The sequence below is a fragment of the Canis lupus genome, chromosome 1, assembly GCF_011100685.1.
Source record: "Canis lupus familiaris isolate Mischka breed German Shepherd chromosome 1, alternate assembly UU_Cfam_GSD_1.0, whole genome shotgun sequence".
NCBI classification, from domain to species: Eukaryota; Metazoa; Chordata; class Mammalia; order Carnivora; family Canidae; genus Canis; species Canis lupus.
Window position 1 is genome coordinate 96,830,078 of NC_049222.1, and position 21,183 is coordinate 96,851,260.

The window sequence follows — 21,183 nt, forward strand, 5'->3', positions numbered from 1 at the left end:
TGAGCACACACTCGGTTGCTTCTGTTTTCTCTGGAGAAGTCTGACTTCTCTGTGGCTGGTGTGTGGGTTATGGATTTCCCCTACACACTTGCAATCACACACTCGCTTTCACAAGAGGCCGCAATAGAAGTGAAATCATGGCCCCTCGCAGTGGAGACCACCGGGGGCAGAGAGCGATGTTCCATCGTTTCCCTCACGCTCGCTGCCACTTGTGTTTTTCTGTTTTGGGAGTTGTGTTTCCGGTCTCTGGGATTGTTTTTGTTCGAAGAATATGAACTAAGTATATAAACTTTCCAGTGTATATATGTCAAATCCTTGCCTTTGAACTGCTTTGACTGCCTTTCCTCGTGTGTCTAGGCGCACACAAATTCCATGTCTTCTACTTCATTAATCGTCATTTCCTTCATGGCCTTGTGCTTAGGATGGCTAGCTACCTTTTCCCAAGATTTTTAAAGAAATTTCATCCTTTTATAGTTTGACTTTCATATTTTAATCTTTGAGATACGGTTTAGGTATGAGAAAAGGCAGGAACCCATTTTTTCAAACACGATTGTAGCCGGCACTCTCACCAGAACTTTCCATGGCTCACTAGTTTCTTTTTAAATCTCTGAAGTTGAGTTTATTAAGATAACACCAGCTGAAGCTATTCCTTTCTCTTCTAAACACCAGCTCATCTTTCCCTGGCCTCACCGTTTCCTTTGTTTACATTGTCCTGTTCTTGGAAGGTCAGAGTCATAAAGCTCTTTCTGGCTGGCTTCACAGACAAGCCGGATTAAAGAAGTTTATTTTGCTGAATAAAGAACCATGTACGATTCTCCATAAGAAACAATGATGCTGAGACCTTTGCTGTCAGCCCCTCTGATGTGCACCCCAAAGCTGTGGCTGGATGGCCCCACGAGAGAGACCTCTCAGTGTTGACACCCCCACCTGCTTCTCTGCAGCCAAGGACAGCGTGGGGTGCTTGTGAAGAGCTTCCCAGAGCGCTGAGCCACTGTGAACCCCAACGCAGGCACCCCCGTGCCAGCAGCCCTGCATCTGTGAGGCCACTGCCAGGCCTAAGAAAGCCTCCCCCACCCCGACTCTTCAGCGGTGGCTCACTGGTGTGGCAGTGGGCAGCTCACAAAGTAGGTTGGCAAATTTTACTGTAACCCCTAAACCCCCATGAGCCAGAGGAGAGAAACCATCATGTTTCGTGGTGCAGTTGGGGGATGAAGGCACAGAGGGAATGGAGTCAGGCCTGGCCTCCAACTGAGCTCACTAATGATAGGGGTTCCATTCTCAACACTCCTGGAAAAATGAAAGAAAATACTCAAGGTGTGTTTTCTCCCACCATAGCTTGCACATAATGGGCTCACTGGGGACAGTGGGCAGCCTTGCCAGACATGACAGAGGGTCACTTCCTTTAGCACTCATCAATCCCCACTATCAGTGGTTATGATGGAAACAAAGGCCCTGACCTTTCCCGTGTGCTCATCCCAGCAGATCCAACACCCGTGTCCATCAGCATGGTTGTCCCTTGGCCCCAGAGCTCCTCCTTGTCCTGCCTCTGGTCTGCTGCCATGGTCTACACCTGATTCCACCCGGACTCCAGCCGCACCCTTCCCCTCGCCAGCAGATAGTCTCTGCACCCCAAACCTAGAGTGCATGTCTTAACGCATCTAGTGTTAAGGACCCAGTATGGAAGGAGACGAAGCCATGGGTGATAACCCTCTATGTGGTTCCAGCCCAATGGGGCTCAGACAGCCAAGGCTGGGCCAGCGTGCGCATGTCCAGAATCTAGGAATTGGGATGTTTTCAGACACAAAGACAGCGGTCAGGGAAATCCCAGGTCTGACACAGAAAAGATATAATTTGCATTTCCCTAAGGACTAATGAGTTTGAATATTTTTTGGATATCTTCTTAAAACCTTTTTTTTTTAATTTTTATTTATTTATGATAGTCACACAGAGAGAAAGTGAGAGGCAGAGACATAGGCAGAGGGAGAAGCAGGCTCCATGCACCGGGAGGCCGACGTGGGACTCGATCCCGGGTCTCCAGGATCGCGTCCTGGGCCAAAGGCAGGCGCTAAACCGCTGCGCCACCCGGGGATCCCCTTAAAACCTTTTTTAACTTTGCAACTGACACATGAAAAATGGACTTTTCTGGTGTTCCGTTGCATGCATTTTAATACACGTACTGCTCTGTGCAACCACCACCACAACCAAGATACAGAAGGTTTCCCAGTGTGCTCAAGTCTCAACCATATTCTCCTTTGTGGTCACACCTGTCCCTCACTGCTAACCCCTGGCCAACCCCCTATCTACCTTCTGTTGATAAAGTTTGCTCTTTTCCTCATGCCATGTGTCTTACTAACGGGTAACATGTTGTTTTTCTCTGACTGCATTCGAGATCTTTCTTGAACATGATCTGAGATGCATTTTGTAGAGTGTACCCTCTGACACATTTCCTGAGCTTCTGGATTCCCTAAGTGTATGTCTTTTGACCAAGTTCCCACAATTGCCTATTTCCTACCCTCTGCTTTGTCTTGACCAAGTTTAGTGAACATGCTCCCCACCCCCTGCCCGACAGATCCTGACCTCGGCAGGCCCTCATGTCTGAGCAAGAGCACTGTGGTGGAAGTGCTCCTTGTGAGGTTGTCCTGGGAGGCGGTGGACCATGGGCAGAGGTCCTCCCTCTAGGCCCACTGCTCACTTCTGCTTTGTCCAGCTGCCCCTCCAAAGACTTTGCTTATTTCTGCCTGCCGCCTCTGTACCCTATAAAAGAAAACCCTTTTTCTGTATGATTTTGAGACATCCCAGATTTCTGAGATCAGAGCATTCTCCCCAGTGCAATAATCTTGCTTTCTAATTAAAGTCTCTCCTTATGTAAGTCCAGACTTATTTTAATTTGACTCTTTTGATAAATCTGGGAATTTTCGGTTACTATTTCTTCAAATATCTCCCCCTCCCCGTGTACTGCACTCTTACTTTTCTGCAACTGGAGCTTGGGGGGTGGCCTGTGCACTGGGTTTCTTGGTGCTGCATGGAGGGCCCTTGAGGCTCTGTTCAGCACTCCTTTTTAGTCATGTTTCTCTCTTTTGCACAAACTGGCTAATTTCCATCTTGGCACTTACTGACGTCCCTCTGTCCTTACCAGTCGGCTGCCATTCAGCCCGTCCCATGGATTTTTTTATTTTGGCAGCTGCATTTTTCAACTGTGAACTTTCCATTTGTTTTTTTATATTTGTTTTTCACCCCCTTTGGTTTTCTAGCTTTCTTTTCCCTTCAAAATTGTCTGCACTTTCATCTGGGACTGTGGCTAGCACAGCGGTCTTGAGGTCTTTGGTCTGAAACTACTGGCTGTGCTGTCTGGAGAAGTCTCAGTCTGCACTGTTGCATGCCTCCTCCTCAAGCTCAGAGGTGACAGGATTTTTCTCTGGGCTGGGCTTTGGGGCCACACTCTTGATCCTCCTCCCCTGGTCCTGGGCCACCTTCTGTCCCTGGGCCCTAGGGGCTAGGGCCCTAGTCTCCTCACCTCTATGTGAATGCTGTGGCCTTCTGCACCCTGGTCCAAGCAGTGAGAGGACACGGGGTGGCAGTGGCAGCAGAGACATTGCCCTGCCCTACTCGGGTCTCCCCTCTTCCAGCCACAGAAACAATTTTCCTGGCTCTGAGTTGCTCCCAAGGTGGTACTCTGCATGGAGGCCATCGGGAAGGGACCACAAAGGAACCTGGGGACATCCCTGCTCTCTCGGCCCCATAAGAAGGTACTTTCCACTCCTCTTCCCATGGTGTTCGAGAGGCAGGACCACACACACCTACTGCAGACCTTTTCTTGGATGAAATAAATGCACTGTTGATTCCTATAATCTCTACATTTTCAGGACTCCTGCAACTGTTGACCCTTTTATGTTTTAAACCCTGTTAAATAGCATAAAAGGCACTCATGATCATGACTGGCATTGCTTGAACTCTGATCCAAATGTTCAAAGACAGAAAATTAGTTTTTGCCACTTTAGTGTGGTTTTTAAGCTCCAGATATTCCATCGTGTTATGTATATGGGAACCCCTGCAGCCAGGTGCCTCTTGCTATTTTAGCAGGGTGAGGTGAGCACGGGGAGGGCACAGGGTGTGCATGTGCAGATGCTTAAAAATATATAGAGGTAAAACTGTCCTCTCCACATCACTAAGTGACACTGCATATCTGTGATTATACCACTAATGACAGGCCATGTGAGTCTTTGGCCATTCATGAATAGTAATAAATATACATACACACACACATATAAACTGCTGGCATGGCTAAACATATATATATATATATATATATATATATATATATATATATATATACACATTTATATAATATAAATATATATATAATAAATCACTATACACAGACATATATAAACACATATATATGAGAAAGCAGAAAGAGAGGGGTCTCAGGACTCCTCTGTCCCCATCCACTATGGGTTCTAGGCTATTTTTGAACTCCGTCAAGTGGTGCTGGAAGGAACGGAAATTGATAACCGCACTCGTGGTCTGATGGAGCTTGGAGCCTTGCTGTCCTTCCCCAATCGACCCGCAACCATTCACCTTTCCAGATTTCCAGATGGCTGCTTTGTGCACTCTGCCCAGGATTTATGGTGGAGTTCTGTGGGAGAGACCCAGGGGAGGGGGCCTACTCCATCTTTCTTGGAATCAGCACCAGATTTTATTCCTTGAGGTATCTGCTCAAGTCCTCACTCAATCTCTCCTTTTTACTTAAAAATAAACCGGATGGTTCACTCGAACTGCTAATGGTTCTTTGAACCCCACGCGTCTCGCATCAGATTTACATATGCAGGATTTTCTCAGACTTCTGTCCTTCTGTTCTTGAACATGTTCTACCTTTAGAGGGATTATTTTTAACATCCATCCCATTTTCAAAAAAGAAAGTCAGATGTCCTCTAATATGAAAGCAGACAAGTGAGAGTCCCTTTGGAAGGATACGGAAGACAGTGGTCGCAGGATGCTGGCACTGGCTTCTTATACCTGAGCCTGATTTCTGGGTTCCCCATTGGCTCCATCCAGAGAGCCTGGAACTGCGGACTTCCCTGTCTGCGGCTGTTTACACAACTGTACCCACATACCTAGTATCAAAAAGATTATGAAATTAAAACATGAACTCCCTTATGCACTTTTCTAAACATATATGGATATGTAGGTAGGCAGAAGAAACAAATAGTACGGTTTGAAAAAAATTCACTTAAAATAGCTCAGAGCTCCTACAGGAAGACGTCATAAATTCTAGTGCCCGTTATTGCTATTGATAGAAAAGATGGACCTAGATTTACTTCTTTGATATTTATTTCTGAGTTTCTTGTTTCTTCTTTGCAGATGTTAGACATATTAACAAATGGACATGCTCCTTATCCAATATCTTCTCCAGTAGCTTCCATGATATCTTTTCCATATTATTGTTCCAGGGAAGCTATCTGTAAGCATCCCCCTCTTGCAAAAGATGAAAATTGCTGCAGTTTCTCCTCTTAATGAAGGATATTAGAATTTTAAAAGGATCATTGTTTTTTTTTTAATGTGTGCAACATTCATCACGAAGGGAGGTATAGATAGGAAGTAAGATAGTGAGTATATCTAGTGAGGGGTTTTATTGGTAAGATCCAGAAGTATTATGTCCAAATACCCATGGTTTTTACGGCAATCAGTGTCATGTAATGAGACCTTATTATTGGCTATGATGTCAATAGTCTATGTTATTACTTTAGAGCATTTTAATTCAGGCCAAATTTGTGGATGTTTTCCTTTCTAATCTGCTGACAGTGGACATAGCAATTATGATGTGTGAGAGAATTCTCCACCTGGCAACCGCAGTTGCCATGGTGATGACCGTGTGGGCAAGGAGGGCCCTGACTCACTGTGCTTTCTCTGCTTGGCTTCCCCACCTCCAAAAGGGAGGAATGTGCATCGGGCTGAGGATTGCTGCTCATCTCAGGCTCCTTTGTTATTTCTGAGCTCAGGCGGGTAGGGGAAGTCAGTGTGGACCTGCCTTGTTGAAAACTGCTTCTCCACCAAAGGGGATGGGTGATCTGTTTTGCTAAACTACCATCTGCCATAAAACAAAGAAACACTGATCTTATATCATAAAAACACCAGGATGGCTGTGGTATGGACACTGAGGCACGATTAATACTGTGTTCTCCATGATGGGGTTTATTTATTTATTTTTTAAGATTTTATTTATTTATTCATGAGAGACACACAGAGAGAGGCAAAGACAGGGGAAGCAGTCTCCATGTAAGAAGCCTGATATGGGACTCGATCCTGGGACTCTGGGATCATGCCCTGAGCCGAAGGCAGACGCCCACCCACTGAGCCACCCAGGTGTCCCCGTGATGGGGTTTAAACAAATGTTTATGCTCAGCGTTCTTCACCATATTTCAGCTACCACAGTGGTCTTGAATCAAAGAAAACATACTATTGATAAATTTCAAAACTACTTTTATTCCCCGGCTGTGAGTTCAGTATTTTTAAAAATCCTGTCAGTTCGGAGATGTCCAGGCGATTTGAAGTTGGGACTCCATGCCCCAATCTAGGAACTCTGAGACCTCAGGAGATGACTTAAGTTCTCTGTGGCTTCATTCTCTCCTATATAAAGAGAAAAAAATAGTAAGGTTGAGATGAGGATTGAATATGAATGTATGTTAATGTATTTAAAACCACTCCCGTAGAGTAATCAGTAAATGAGTGTTTGCTATCATCCTCATTAGCTGTCCCAGTCCTGTGGAAGAGTGCCAGTGTTTTCCTAGGCTCTGTGGGGAGTGACGTCCCTTGGACACCTTGGTCTTCTGTCTCATCTTCTCTTTGGAGTCTGAGATGCAGGCGACAGCCACTGGAAGCCTTGTTCCAAGTTTCTCACTTAGATGGAGCTAATCCTGTCAAAAATACTGAGTTGAGGGCTTTTCTTTTAACGACGGGAGAGAGTAACATGAGTAAGTGTGTCTCTCCTGGTGACTGGGACTTTCTTCCTGGGGGACCATCCCAAGGTCTACCTTGGAGAGTGAATTGACAGGCTCATTGGTCTTCAGCTGAACAGTCCTCCCCAAATTAATCAGAACTAATGTGGAGATCATTTGGTGCTCCATCTAGCTCTCACGAGATGTCGAGCTCAGGTGAGAGGAAATTATTTACTGGGTCTCTCAAAAATCTACCCTTGTTGTTAACAGTTTATATTTAATTCATTTGTCTTATTGACTCCATATATACATTTATCAGAACAAGCCATAGAGATCCAGAGATCTCCATACATAATCGTGCAAAAATTTTTGTGGTGATGGTATGTTGTCTTGTTTTATTTCCTGGACTTATTTTAGAATTTTAGCCATTGGATTTTACTTTTCCTCTCGGAATACAGTTCAAGATTGTCAAGGACTTTCTGAGTCATGGCAGTGTAGTTAGTCATTGAATTGTGTTTTAATGACTCCAGTGAATTCATTATTATGTTGTGATAAAGCTCAGAGAAGATAAAACATCTAGATTGCCTACTGAAAGGACACAGGTATGGGGATGCATCTAGAAAAGGGGACGAAGCAGCTGCCACAAAGTGCTGGAGAAATTTAGGGAGGCACTTCTATAAAGCTGGCAAGGCAGGTCTAAACCCATGATGCTGACTCCCACTGATCCCAGAAAAAGTTGAATTTATCAAAGGTTGACCACTCAAACAGGAAAACAAAAGCTCTGTATTTCCTTATTCCTCATGTTTCTTCATTAGGCTGATGATATACTTGTAGATCTGTGTGTAGCCACCCCAGTAGGACCACAAGTGTTCCATGCTCTTAATTCCTTTTTAATCCCCTTCCCCTGCTCCGGGCTCCAGTGATTTTAATAGCATCCAGTTTCCTAGGCTTGACCTGCCCCACTGAATAAGCATACTCTCTACAAACTAAATTATTTTGATTACCAATGTATTTTAAATTTTGTTCTGTTTGGTGGGTGGCTTCTGTTTTTTTTCTGCTTTAAATACATAGCCTGTTACTACATATATCTCTAGTTCAAGGAGTCTCAAAGGGTTTGCTCTCCAGACATCTTTACACTCTTAAAAATGAAGATTCCATAGAGCTTCTTTTTACCGTATTACGTCCATATTAGAAACTAAAAGTGAGAGCCTTAAAAGCTATTAATTTATTTGAAATGACAATAAAAACCATTACACATTAACGTATATATTTTGTCATATTTTTATAAAAGATAACTATATTTACAAAAATTAGTGTCAAGAGTGAGTGGAATTATTTTCCACTGTTTTGGTTTTGTTTTTCATTTTTCCTGCTATCTTTAATGTTAAGCTCTAAAGATATTTGGATTCTTGCATATGTTTCTGCAACCAATTTGTTGTAATATGTTGTTTTATTTGAGGTATATGAAGACATTTTGGTCTCAGCTACAAATGTGATTGGAAAAGGGAGGAATATTCAAATAGCCTCATCAGCTTGTTGTGGATATTCTTTGTTGGTACTCTAACAAAACTTGACAAGTAGTGGTTTCTTTCTTTCTTTCTTTCTTTCTTTCTTTCTTTCTTTCTTTCTTTCTTTCTTTTTTTTTTAAGATTTTATTTGTTCATTGATGAGAGACACACAGAGAGAGGCAGAGACACAGGCCGAGGAAGAAGAAGGCTCCTCGCAGGGAACCCGATGCAGGACTCGATCCCAGGATCCTAGGATCATGCCCTGAGCAGAAGGCAGATGCTCAACCAATGAGCCACCCAGGCATCCCGACAAGTAGTAGTTTCTTAAAGGTGAGTTGCACTGTGGAATCTGAAACCATGCCAATTAACTGTTCATATTCATTTACATAAAATCCACTGGTCTGTCTTACACTAAAAATGAATTGTTTGCCCATGTGTGACAGCGGAACATCATATATCGGTTGCCTCAAAACTCTTGATTCCCTGACTAATGCAGATCTTCCAAATGTTGACACGTTTGATTCTGCACCATCAAAACACACCCATTAGGATCTCACCACACACGTCATCAGAGAAGTCTGTTAAGTATTGGGAAGCTGTCAAAAATCCGAGATTCTAATTTTCATTTGAAAGTTCAAAGCTTACTATTGGACACAGATAATGTCGGTTATGTTCCCCAAATTGACAGGTCCATTTTGTTCATTTTGCAGAAAATGTCTCCCAAAATCCAAGTCCAATGACTGTGGCTAATCTCTCAGTGGTTCTATCAAGCAGAAATGGTGCTCCACGAAAAATGTGCTGTTACCGCACAAGTGATTTCCTTGAGACTCTATCCCCAGTGGGCCCTAGTGAGTTCCACGGATGCTTCCCATTTCCGCACACACGATATTACAGAAGCACACCTACAGATTGAGCTTTCATAACATTAATGCCTTTTACTGTTACATTCTTAAGTAGAACTGCACTTACTTCAACGTGCATGATAGTAGTGGGGAATGTAATGTCTGCAATAGAGCTTGAAGCCATTGCTTGGTTTCCACGGAGGCTTTGGCTACTTTATCCCCACATGGCTTTGGAATATCATTGCAATTACCAATACAGTGAAAAAAAAAAAAACCCAATGATCACCTTCATTTTCTTATGACAATAGCTTTGGCCTCATGAATTCTCTGTAAGAGGTGGGATCCTTTAGGGTCCTCAGATCACACTGGAGAACTGATGATTTAGCAGATGCCTTTACCTGCTTAGTCTTACAAATGCTTTGACTACTTGGTAAAACCTATCTACTTCTAGAGCAGTGACATTATAAGATAAAAGCACTGAGACTTGAAAGAGGAAATCATCGTAGTGCTGGGATACAGATGAAAAATTTGATTCAATATTTAATGCTTATTTTTTAAAAAAAATAAATTTATTTTTATGTATTTATTTTAATTTTTTAATAAATGAAAATTTTAAATTTCAATAAACAGATACACAAATTAAACCATATGAGTTAACAATAAAACCTTTAGATTTAAAAAAAAAAAACTAGGATGTCACAGAATGACTAGAAAAAATTCCAAGCGTTCTATCTCATTGTAACACAGAATAATTATAAATATGACAAGAAAGGACTTCCACTCACATTTATCTACTAGTGTGTTCTTACTGTAGTTAAGGTAAAGGGCTCTTAAGAATGCTTTAGGGCTCTCTGTTACCTGTGTAACACAGTATAACGTCATGTTTGGTAGATTATATTTTTGAAACATCCATGTCATAAGTCTTCCCATTATTGAAAGATTTTCCATTAAATTCCTAAAGAGAACATATAGCTTTTGATGGCAGCTATAACTTTCATCAAAGTCCAATAGGCAGAATCAGAGAAGTAAGGCTGACTGTCATTATTTGCCCAATGACCTTATCTAGTCACATTGGTAATAAAATTCCTGGGGCAACTGACCCTCCTTTCTCATTCCTGAAACAACTTGTACAAAGAAGAGGAGTCATCCGATTTTTCTTGCTGGGCTTTTGTCTGATCTGTAGGTATTTTCAAAGAAACAGTTGTAGGTTTTGATAATTGTTTCTATCATGTAATTCTTTAACCCTCTGCTCTCTAACTTTTCCTGTTTTCTTATTTTATGGTATTTATACAAATTTACCAAAATATATGTATGTGTCCATCTTTTTGGTTGTTATTAAATTTTTGGTCCTTAAGAATTAAAATAAAATATATATATATATATATATATATATTGTTTAATTCAGGTTGTCTTCTGACCTGACAACCATGCATTTCTTTCTGCAGATTGCTTCAGCTCTCCCAGTCTTCTTGATCCATCACGCTTTGTTTCATTGAGTCGTTGGCATTTCGTAAAGTTCTTTTTAAATTTCCACCCACGGGGTATGTGATCACATGCTTTAGTTTTTCACATGCACCAGCACGCACACGGAGATTCAGTGCCAGGGGGTTTTGAGCCTTACTGAAGAAAGACATACCTGCCTTGAGGTCATGAAGATAAGCCCTATTCTAAAAGTTCCACAGTGTTAGCTATTTTTTTCGTTCCCTTAATCCACCTGCAATCAATTTTCTATGTACTCGTTCTTTTAAGGTCTGAGTCACTGCATTTTTCCCCCAACAGAGTTGTCCCAGCACCATTTATCAGAAGGGCTATTGCAGTCCCCATTTTATCAATAAGAATAGTGGAAAATAACATTATAGAGGAGCCTCTATTTCTGTGAAGCTTACGTGGTTGGTCTATTGGACTCTCCAGGTGCAAGGACTGCACCCCCCCCCCCCAATTACTCTAGCATTATGATAAACTTCAGTATCTGTTAGAACATGCCTCCCAGCATGTTTTCATTAAGCATAGCTTGACTGTTCTTGGCCATTTGTATTTCCATTTATAAATTTTAAAATTAGCTCACCAAATTCTGAACAAGAATCAGGGATTTTCATTGTTGATACGCTTTGGTGGAAAGTGATTTATTTAAAATAACGAGTATTCCAGTCTTTGAACTAATGATATCAAGTGTTTAATCTCTTACTATTTTTCTTAGTATGGGTTTGAATATTCTCCATGAAGTTTTGTCTATGCTTTCCTTAGATAAATTCCTGGATACTTGTCTTTGTCACACTATTATGCAATATATAGTCTCTTTAATACCATTATTTTTTAGTTCTGTATGGTTGGCATATAAAAATACAGTTGAGTTTTGTACATTGAGTTTGTATCTAGTAACATTAAGAAGCTTCTTTTTTTCCTGTTACTTGCCATGGTTTGCCTATAGATTACTTTAGAGTAACAGCATGTAAAATGATGTCATCTGGTAATAAACATTGGTTGTTCCTTCCACACCCATCTTTGCATCTTTTGTTTATTTATTTGTGACTGAACTGGCCAGTATCTCCACTATAATACAATTTAATAATCAAAAGCTATACTTTTTTTTTCAAGTTCTGGATCTCAAAGGAAAGTTTAGCTGAATTTTTTTAAATTTAGCCCATCTTCTTGAATTCCAAACCAGAAATTTTTACCTTTCAATGTCTTCTGTTGATGAATTTTCTAAGATATAATGCCCTGTAAAATAAGATCAAGTACAGATGTTACCCTAGCAGTCTGCCGTGGGCAATTCTCTTGGCATTGCACCACTCAAGCGAAGGTATGGGCAGCTGTGAGATGCCCACTCCCAGAAAGTGTGGAACTCAAGCCCTCCTAGAACCAATTATTTTCTACCACATTGTTTGTTTCACAAAATCAACCAGTGGGAAACCCCATCAGTAACCATTGGAAAGAAGCATTCTCCGTAGTTCAAGTTTTCAGCATACTCAGCTGCTGTAGGCCTGGAGCTCTCAATCAAAAAAGCCAACATCCCTGAGCCGACTGTTGTTCATCGCTCCAATGAAACATTTTCTACAGATGAGCACAGTTCATAAATTGGCCAAGAAATCCTGATGATTATGGCATGACTCACAGAGTTCCACTGCTGCCATCCTGGTGATGCTTTGACTGTTTACAAAAATGCCATTCACTCAGAATGATGCCTCTATATATGCCCTGCTTGAGACTTTTGACTTGTTTATGATGTAAGCTCAGAGGAACAATTGGACCCTTTGGCTCTGAGCTATAAATCCCAGAAGAGGGGGTACTCGAGTACATAATGTGGTACTGGCAGTCAGCTGAGACATGGCTTGAAACCTTCAAACTCTTCTCAAGCTCCTCGTATGAGGTATCGACTGGTAAAGGGTACCTTTGATTGCAACAAAAGCCCATATTATTGTTGTGGATCACTGTCGTGATACACAGAATATTCAAGGTGAGTTCATCTGAGAGATGGTTAGAATTAGGAGATTGAGTTCTCTATTTAGAACAAAATATAGAGGACAATTATATTTATCAGGGTCTAACTGGACTTTGGGATTTCTTACATGCAAAATGTTGAAGGCAAGTGGACTGAGGTGGTATCATCACATTGGTCAACGTTTTCCCCCAGAGTGACTCAGCCATGAGAAATATATTTTTTAATGCCATCAGATGATGAACGTTTTGGCAACATTTTCCTGAACATTCATTCAACAAGGTCACTGTGAAGGTGAGCAACATTCCTTGGTTTCCAGTCACATTGTTGAAAACCTGCTATTTACAAGTTCTGGTGTTCCTACTTCCACTTTTCTTTAATCAATGGGTTTTTAAAAGGGAACTTGCTCTCTGTTTAAATGTTTTGGCTCAGGGGTCATGTGAAAAGTTATACTGGCAAGCTACTGTTTTGTGAGATAGCTTCTGGGATTTAATGATTTGATTTCATTTTTTCATGCGTTAAATTTTCCACCATGATGAAGACCTGAGAGTTTGAAGACATGTGTATTCTTTGAAGAGATAATATTATTATTTATTTTTTCTGTTATCCAGGACAACAAAAGCTATACTTGGAGCATAAATTATTTTAAAAAAAGCATAGTCCCATTGCTGGGAAAGATGGTAGAAAGGGAACGGATGACAAAGAAAAAGAAGAGACTCTTAAACTCATTTTTCTTTCACAGAAGAGCAAATGCACATTTTCTTTGGATGTTGTAAACACACCTTTTTTTTTTTGATGTTATAAGCAAGAAATATTTCCCTAATATATGCATAGACTTTGTACATGACAGATATATTTAAATGAGCCAGAGCCTCAGGTCAAGATCACTTTACTTTGGAAAAGCCATAGACATTCAAAGCTCTTGAAATCAACAGGAGATTCAGCAAGATCACACTGCAGAGCAAAAATAAATTTTCCTGGCTGAGCTGACATTTACAGAAGATTTCCCTCACGGCTGCAACAGAAATTGGCTGAGCCCAGTGCCAGAATCCAGAGCTAGTGCCTCGGGCCCTTTCCTGTTTTCTAGTCTGAAATTCTCTCTAAAAACTCCACTCGTTTTCACCCCTCAGTTACGCAGGTGTCTGTAAAAGAAAAATTAGGAATAAAAATAATAGGGTAATGGTAGAGACTTCCTGAACATTTAATATATGTATTTGAGGATGAAATCAGATCATTCATGTGAACGTCTTAACATAGTGTGTAGCATATAGCTAATGATGACTAAGCCCTCATTCTTTCCCTGCTTCTTATCTCTTGTTAAAAAACATTGAGTAGGTTGTGGGTGTTTTTTTTTTTTTAAGATTTTATTTATTTATTCATGAGAGACACAGAAGAGAGAGAGAGAGGCAGAGACACAGGCAGAGGGAGAAGCAGATTCCATGCAGGGAGCCCGATGTGGGACTCGATCCCAGGACCCCAGGATGGTAGGAGGCTCAGTCATGGTCCACATGTGACACATCTGGCTCTCTGTCTAGCTTTATGGGTGACACAGATCCACTCGCTGAACTGGACTTATTCTGGATCCTTCTCTGAATTCGTTTGCATCAGCAGCTTGACCTGGTGATTCGTCGTCACTGCTCCGTCTCCCAGCCTTGCTGACCCCTGGCCCCCGTGCCTTTGGTGAGGGGCCTGCCTTTCCCAAGCACGTTTCTCATGCACACACTCACCAGGATGGGGTCCCTTGAGGAGACACCGTTTGTGCTCCTTGAGTGCACGTCTCTCTAGAAGCCCAGCACATAATTTATAAGCAAAATGGCAGAGTCATCTATTGAGGCTAATTTTTTTAAGGGCTTCTCTCGTAGATCATGATTATGTACTTGACAAGTGTTCGTAGGCCGATGGCCGTACGATGCTGGTGTCTTACTGCACAGAATCTTTTGGTGCAGAAACCTCTGCTGTCCTCTACGGACTACGTGTTCTTTCTTTTGTTCATGTGGCCAGCTGTCCCGAACTTCACAGTCTAATCGCTGTGAAGTATACAATTTACATTTTGGAGATAAAGATAAACAGGCCAGAGATTCATATTGGAGCCTTCAACTAAGAGTACAGACCCATCCAGCTCATCGTGTGCTCCGAGTCTTCTGTTGGGAAGAACCAGGTAGATTCATGAGAAACTGAGCACCGCTGGCTGTGTTCTCAGGTAATTTGTCAGACGCTTCATATTTTAATTATTATCTGCTTCATTTGCCAATACAGCAAGCAACTATCATGGGCTAGACCCCAAAAAGATGCCAGCACATCCAGGAAGATGCTATTTGTCACTGGATTCAATATGATAGCTACATTCACAGTTCCTAGAGCGACTAGAATCTTACTGCAATATCCTGAAACCTCCAGTTTCTCAGTAAAGCCTGGAGAGCTGCTGACCAGGCAGCTTCTGGGATGGTCTTCATCTCTGGAATTTCTTACTCTCCCTGCATTAAATTCCTGCGAATTCTGGAGCCAGCTGGAAGTTGCATGAATGTCAGAGCTACATGGAAGAGAGAATTTGTAGAGTAATAGTTTGATAACTAGGCAGATGTCAGATGTTCCATCTAATTTTTGTGGGGTCCTGTACAGCTTCAGATCTTCATGTATAAGCAGGAAATGAAAATCATGATTTATAAGATACTTGAATACTTGGGGCTTTTAAAAAACCTGCCAAAGAGGATGAGACAGGCAGACTGAAATCTTTCCCAAGGCCAAGAGAATATAAAAGTATAGATTCATAGCTGCTTCTTTCTATTATACCTTAACATTCAGCACTGAAAATACGCCTTTTTCTGCTGCTTATACGTGAAGGCAGGAATCTGGAAAGCCACATTGTAGTATGTGCAAATTGTACTAAACAGCTGTTTTTGTCACCCTCTATAAATTGAAAACAGAAACACAAAAAGGGTGTAAAAAATCGGCATTATAAAAAAAATAACTAACATTTACAGAGAACAAGTATATGTCAGGCACCCTGCATATGCTCAGAGTGAGCTCAGGAGGTAAGTGTACCTTTCATTCCCATTTTTGTAGGAGCAAAATCACTGCTCACTGGGGCTAGGTAAAGGCCTCCAAGTCATGAAGCTGAAAGTAGCTGAGCTAGAGAGACTATTCTCTCACCTCTAAAATAGTGACAAAATGAGGAAGCAAGAGTCACATCTTTTGACCCTTCTCTCGGCCTCTCTATCTTTCCTGGTGCCCCTCAGACCTCAAGATGAGTTTAGCCAACAGAGCTCAACAAAGGATGAGGGCAGGGGGAAGAGTAAGCTTGGGGTATTTACTTCTTCCCTGCAGGGACACTGAGTCAATTAGCATCTTGAGGGAGGTAACACCTCCTGCCAAGCCAGCCCCCCACCAGGCTTCCTCTTTATTTATTTATTTTTATTTTTATTTATTTATTTTTATAATAAATTTATTTTTTATTGGTGTTCAATTTGTCAACATACAGAATAACACCCAGTGCTCATCCCATCAAGTGCCCCCCTCAGTGCCCGTCACCCATTCACCCCGACCCCCCCCCGCCCTCCTCCCCTTCCACCACCCCTAGTTCATTTCCCAGAGTTAGGAGTCTTCATGTTCTGTCTCCCTTTCTGATATTTCCCACACATTTCTTCTCCTTTCCCTTATATTCCCTTTCACTATTATTTATATTCCCCAAATGAATGAGAACATACAATGTTTGTCCTTCTCCGATTGGCTTACTTCACTCAGCATAATACCCTCCAGTTCCATCCACGTTGAAGCAAATGGTGGGTATTTGTCGTTTCTAATGGCTGAGTAATATTCCTCTTTAGGTGCTACTACAGGGCTCCCCACCTGACCCCTTCAGGCTTGGCTGTGGCGACAACACCTGGCAGTTGCTAGCAATGGGGTACAGCCCTGCCCACTCAATTTAAGTGTCATTTCTTTCTTGCCAGCAGATCCACAGAGTTTCTCAGAATCATTTTAACAAAATTGAGAGGCAGGTACAGAGACTTCCCATGCACCCACTACCTCACACCTATCTGGCGGCCCCATTATCAACACACTGAACCAAAATGGTACAATATTTTTTTTTAACCAAGGATGAATCTATACTAACATGTCATCAGTTCCCCAAGCCCTACTTTGCACTAGGATTCTTTTGATGTTGCACATTCTGGGGGTTTGGACATGTGTATGACAAGTATCCATCATGATACTGTATGCCATATTTTCACTGCTTTAAAAATCCTCCATGCCTGACCACTTGCCTTTCCCACTTTCACTGCTACTTACTGTCATTGTCTCCTGGGTTTTGTCATTTGCAGAATGTAATGGAATTGGAATCACACAGTAGGACTGGCTTCTTTCACTGCATGATATGCATTGAGTTTTCTCCTCATCTTCCTAGAACTCAGTAGCACATTAATAATATTTTAGTGCTAAATAATACTCAATTGTCTGAAGGTACTGCAGCTTATCTATCTACTGAAATACTATTTATTTATGTACTGAAGGACATCTCGTTTGTTTCCAAATGTTGGCAATTATGAATAAAACCATTGGAAAAAAAAAAAAAACCATTGGAGACATCCAAGTTAGGTTTGTGTGGACATAAAAATTTTCAACTCCTTTGGGTGAATCCCAAGGAGTGTGATGGTTGGACCCTCTAGTAAGGATACATTTAATTTTATAAAAAACCACCAAACAGTTTTCTGGGGTGGTTGTAACCACAAGCAATGTATGACACTCCTTCTTTCTCCATTTCCTCACCAGCATTTGGTGTTGTCACTGTTCTGGATGTTGGCCTTTCTGATGAGTGTGTAGTAATATCTCATTGCTGTTTTAATTTGCATTCCCTGCTGACATAAAACGTGGAGCATCTTTTCCTATGCTTATTTGTCACCTGCATATCTTCTTTGGTGAGGAGTCTGTTGAGGTCTTTGGCCCATGATAAAATGAGGTTGTCTGTTTTCTTACTGTTGAGTTTTAAGACTTCTTTTATATTGTGGATAACAGTTCTTTGTTGATGTCTTTTGCAAATATTTATTCCCAGACTTTAGACAAGTTATCTGAATGTTTTTAAGGTTAAAAAAAACAAAGCAAATAAAATGACAATTGACTTCTCAGTAGTAGTTTAGATGACTCAGTCCATGACGGCCTGTTAGTACTAAAAATAAACAAATTCATCTGGGGAAATGTGCTTTTCACTCATCTCCTGATACATTTCCTAAGCTGTTGACAAATGCTAAACAGGCATCTTAAAATTCACATCTATACACCTCATAGAATTAGGAACCTAATAGCATATTCTACCAAATCACAGTGTTTGAGACAGTGTTCTATCCTGCTTCCCAATTAAATGTTGTCACAATGGGAATAGAACCTGGGGGAGAGGGAGGTGTGGGGTGGCACTGGGAAGCCATGCATTTAAAAAAAATGGCAGGAGAGAAAGGACATCTGCTTTCAGTCAAGAAGGGGTAAACATGAAACTAGGCCAAATGCTTTTCAAGCATGCTCCACTTCACATGGAAGATATACTACTGGTACTTAGACAATGTGTGAGTTTGGCCTGGAATATGCACAGAAAGTTAGGTTCTACTCTCCATTTCTTGGTCCATCTCACAGAATCTTAAGGACCCTCGATTCACCACTGGTTAAGGGTAATTCAACATTTATAACATAGTGCATTAGTCAAGGTCACAATCACAAAAGATTCAAAACATATAGTGGCTTAGCTGTTTAGCTGTTATAAAAACCTACTTAGTCAATTTCTAAGTCAGTGCTCTTGATCCCCTCTAGGTGGTCCTGCAGGGACCCGGGCTCTGTCCACCAACGGTGCTGCCATTTTCAGGGGGATGTGGCTCTCAAGCTCATACACCATGCTGTGTCCATGCCAGCCAGCTGGAAGGGAAAACAGCTTGGAAAATCATGCCTGGCTAGCATTAGGGTGCTGGACCTGCAAGGAGCAAGCACCACGCTACTTCCATTCTCTAGAATAGCCACATGGCCACATCTAATTCCCAAAGAAAAATGAAACTGCGATGTGGCTATGTGCTTGGTGAGAAAGGAGTCTTCTGAATGGCCAGCCCATCTCTCACATGTCTAAAGTGCATTAGCACCTTACAAGGAGCTCAGGTGCAAGAAGAGATTTCTGTTTCTTTTTATCTCATTTTCTCCTTTCCTTGTCAGCTTCCATCGAGGAAAACATGTAAATTGTACAAAAATGGAATGCCCAATACTTATCATTTATTCTTAAATATGCTGCAAGCCAAATTGCTAGGTATATGCATGAAATCACCATATTTGATTTTATCTGCTGAGAAAACCTACCCAAAAGACTCCCTGTGTGTGATCCAGAGATCCCTGGGAGTCCTCAGAAAAATTATCAAAATGTCCATTAACTCACATGAAATCTAAGCATTGTCTGATGATTATATAAATAACATTTTCACATATTCATGTCTTATTTTTTCCCAGAAACGGTAGCACAATCTAGTTAATGTCTTACTGAATTTATAGAGTTTTTTTTTTTTTTGTCACCATACAATTACTTTTTTCTTTCAATTTAAAATGAAGTCTTATAATGCTTGGGAATCACATTATTCTGGATGATTACCAGCTGTCACCATTACTGAGGCTAAAACGACAGACTGTTTTAAGACATGAGTTAATTCAGATTTTTAAAAAGTCAATCAAATTCTTTCTTAGCCTTAAAAATCTCACAAATTCTTAAGTTCTCAAGACAATGTTTTTTTTTTTTTTCTCCAATATTTTTTCATCCTAAGTACTGAAAGGCATCAAAGCAAATTTCCTGTTAGGAGACATTCATTTATCTGAGCAAGAAATATCAAGACCATCGATTCCAACACAGATTTGCCCTCAGGTCAGGTCTCTTCAAGGAATACTCCCCTCTGTTCATCACTTACCACTCCTGTTAGTACTTTGATAAGTTTTGAGATGTATAATACTGTGTCGTGCACCCAGCTGCTGAAGACCCTCTCCACGGACTTCAAACCAACAAAATCACATTGTTAGCTGATACCCAAGAGTCCACCTGCTATTTACATGGCACCAAGTCCACCAACTGGTGGGTCTTCATGATGTGCGTGTAGCAGTATATCCTCCATGTCATTAAATGAGTATAAAAATACAACTTCACTGAAGTCACAGTTATACCAGTACCAGGAGCAAACATCTCTGAGGGTGAGTAGTGTGCAGAGCCAGGAGTCCAGAAAGTTACAGGGCCTTTGACTTTCCGTCTGGCATCTGGTTTCCATGAAGCTGAGAAATCAGAATCTGGCCATGAAGAGAGCAGACATGGAAGAGATTCCCTAAATGCTAGGATTTTTCAAAAATGTCTTTTTGCCATCATCCCCAAGGCAGATAAAGACAACTTACTGTGTCCCATCAATGAGCATTAGCACTTTACATCTTTATCAGTCAATGACCAGGCAATGAAGGCAGATTGCAAGAAATTATGATGCAGTGAAGGGAATTACGAAGGAACACTCCAAAGATGCTCCACGTCAGGGACTGGCCCCTGATTCTCTCTGGAAGCATAGACCCCTCTTGCCACAAAGGTACAATGCTCAGAGCAGGTGACAGCTTTCAAACAAGAAAGAGAATTGTAAGTAACCAATGAACTATGAGCTTGTCTTCTTGAACATTCCATCATTGTGTGGCAACCTCGATTCCTCCTGCAGAACCTAACCCAAACAGATATTTGTGAACAACTCCTGTCTAACATTAGACAGTACGATGAGCATTATAAAGCCACTCTTTAAATAAAATTCAGAGAACAGTATATTCCAAAAATCACAAAACATGTTTCATGATCATGGGACATGAGCTTCCTTAAGGGGGTTTAAGATCTTAAAAGCCTTCCAAATCTACTCATTGGGCAGTCAACAGCTATTGATACTATGGAATTATCTGCCTGAGTCTAAGTGAATGACTCCAACCTGAGAACTGTTCTCTTCCCCAAGTGGGAATGGGAAATACAAAATCATCAAGGATAATTTTTAACAACCAAATGCGAAGAAGCAATATCTCATAACACTCTCATTGAATTGCCTCTTAAAAGGCATTATGATATTTTTCTCTACTGAGTCCTGGGTTCCTTTTTGTGTCTGCAAATAGATTTTGAAAAAAAAAAAAAAAAAGGCCACCCTCATGGTTGTCACTGTTAATTAGCATCTCCCAAGTGCTGCTTCCTGCCTGGGGCGCTTGCCATTCCCTGCCAGGCCCTATGGGGACCTGCGGAGGAGCCTCGTTTACCCAGCGTGGCTCTTGTGCTTGTGCTATTTCATGGCATTCTGGAGAGGGACTCATCAGCGTCTCTCCGTAGGAGCGAAAGTCAATTTTATATGCAGTGAGCGCTTTAGTTAGTCTGACCTTGGAGTGATGAATCCTCAGCTGGACATAGCATCTTATCAAAAACAAAACAAAACAAAACAAAAACCCAAAAC

At 41.3% G+C, this 21,183-nt stretch overlaps 2 long non-coding RNA genes across 3 annotated transcripts; one reads left to right on the forward strand and one right to left on the reverse strand.

Moving 5' to 3' along the window:
- Positions 1–6,476: 6,476 nt before the first annotated feature.
- LOC111097047 lies at positions 6,477–12,444 on the reverse strand. Of its 2 annotated transcripts, XR_005354320.1 has the most exons (4): positions 12,209–12,444; positions 11,961–12,003; positions 10,704–10,905; positions 6,477–6,627 (listed from the first exon to the last, which is right to left on the reverse strand). It is a non-coding gene; the product is annotated as an uncharacterized LOC111097047 (long non-coding RNA). The 2 variants fall into 2 exon arrangements; XR_005354319.1 differs by lacking the exon at positions 10,704–10,905.
- A 120-nt stretch (positions 12,445–12,564) lies between these two features.
- Positions 12,565–18,624, forward strand: LOC102156486. The gene is made up of 3 exons (XR_005354318.1): positions 12,565–12,739; positions 12,868–13,015; positions 18,515–18,624. It is a non-coding gene; the product is annotated as an uncharacterized LOC102156486 (long non-coding RNA).
- The last annotated feature ends 2,559 nt before the right edge of the window (positions 18,625–21,183 follow it).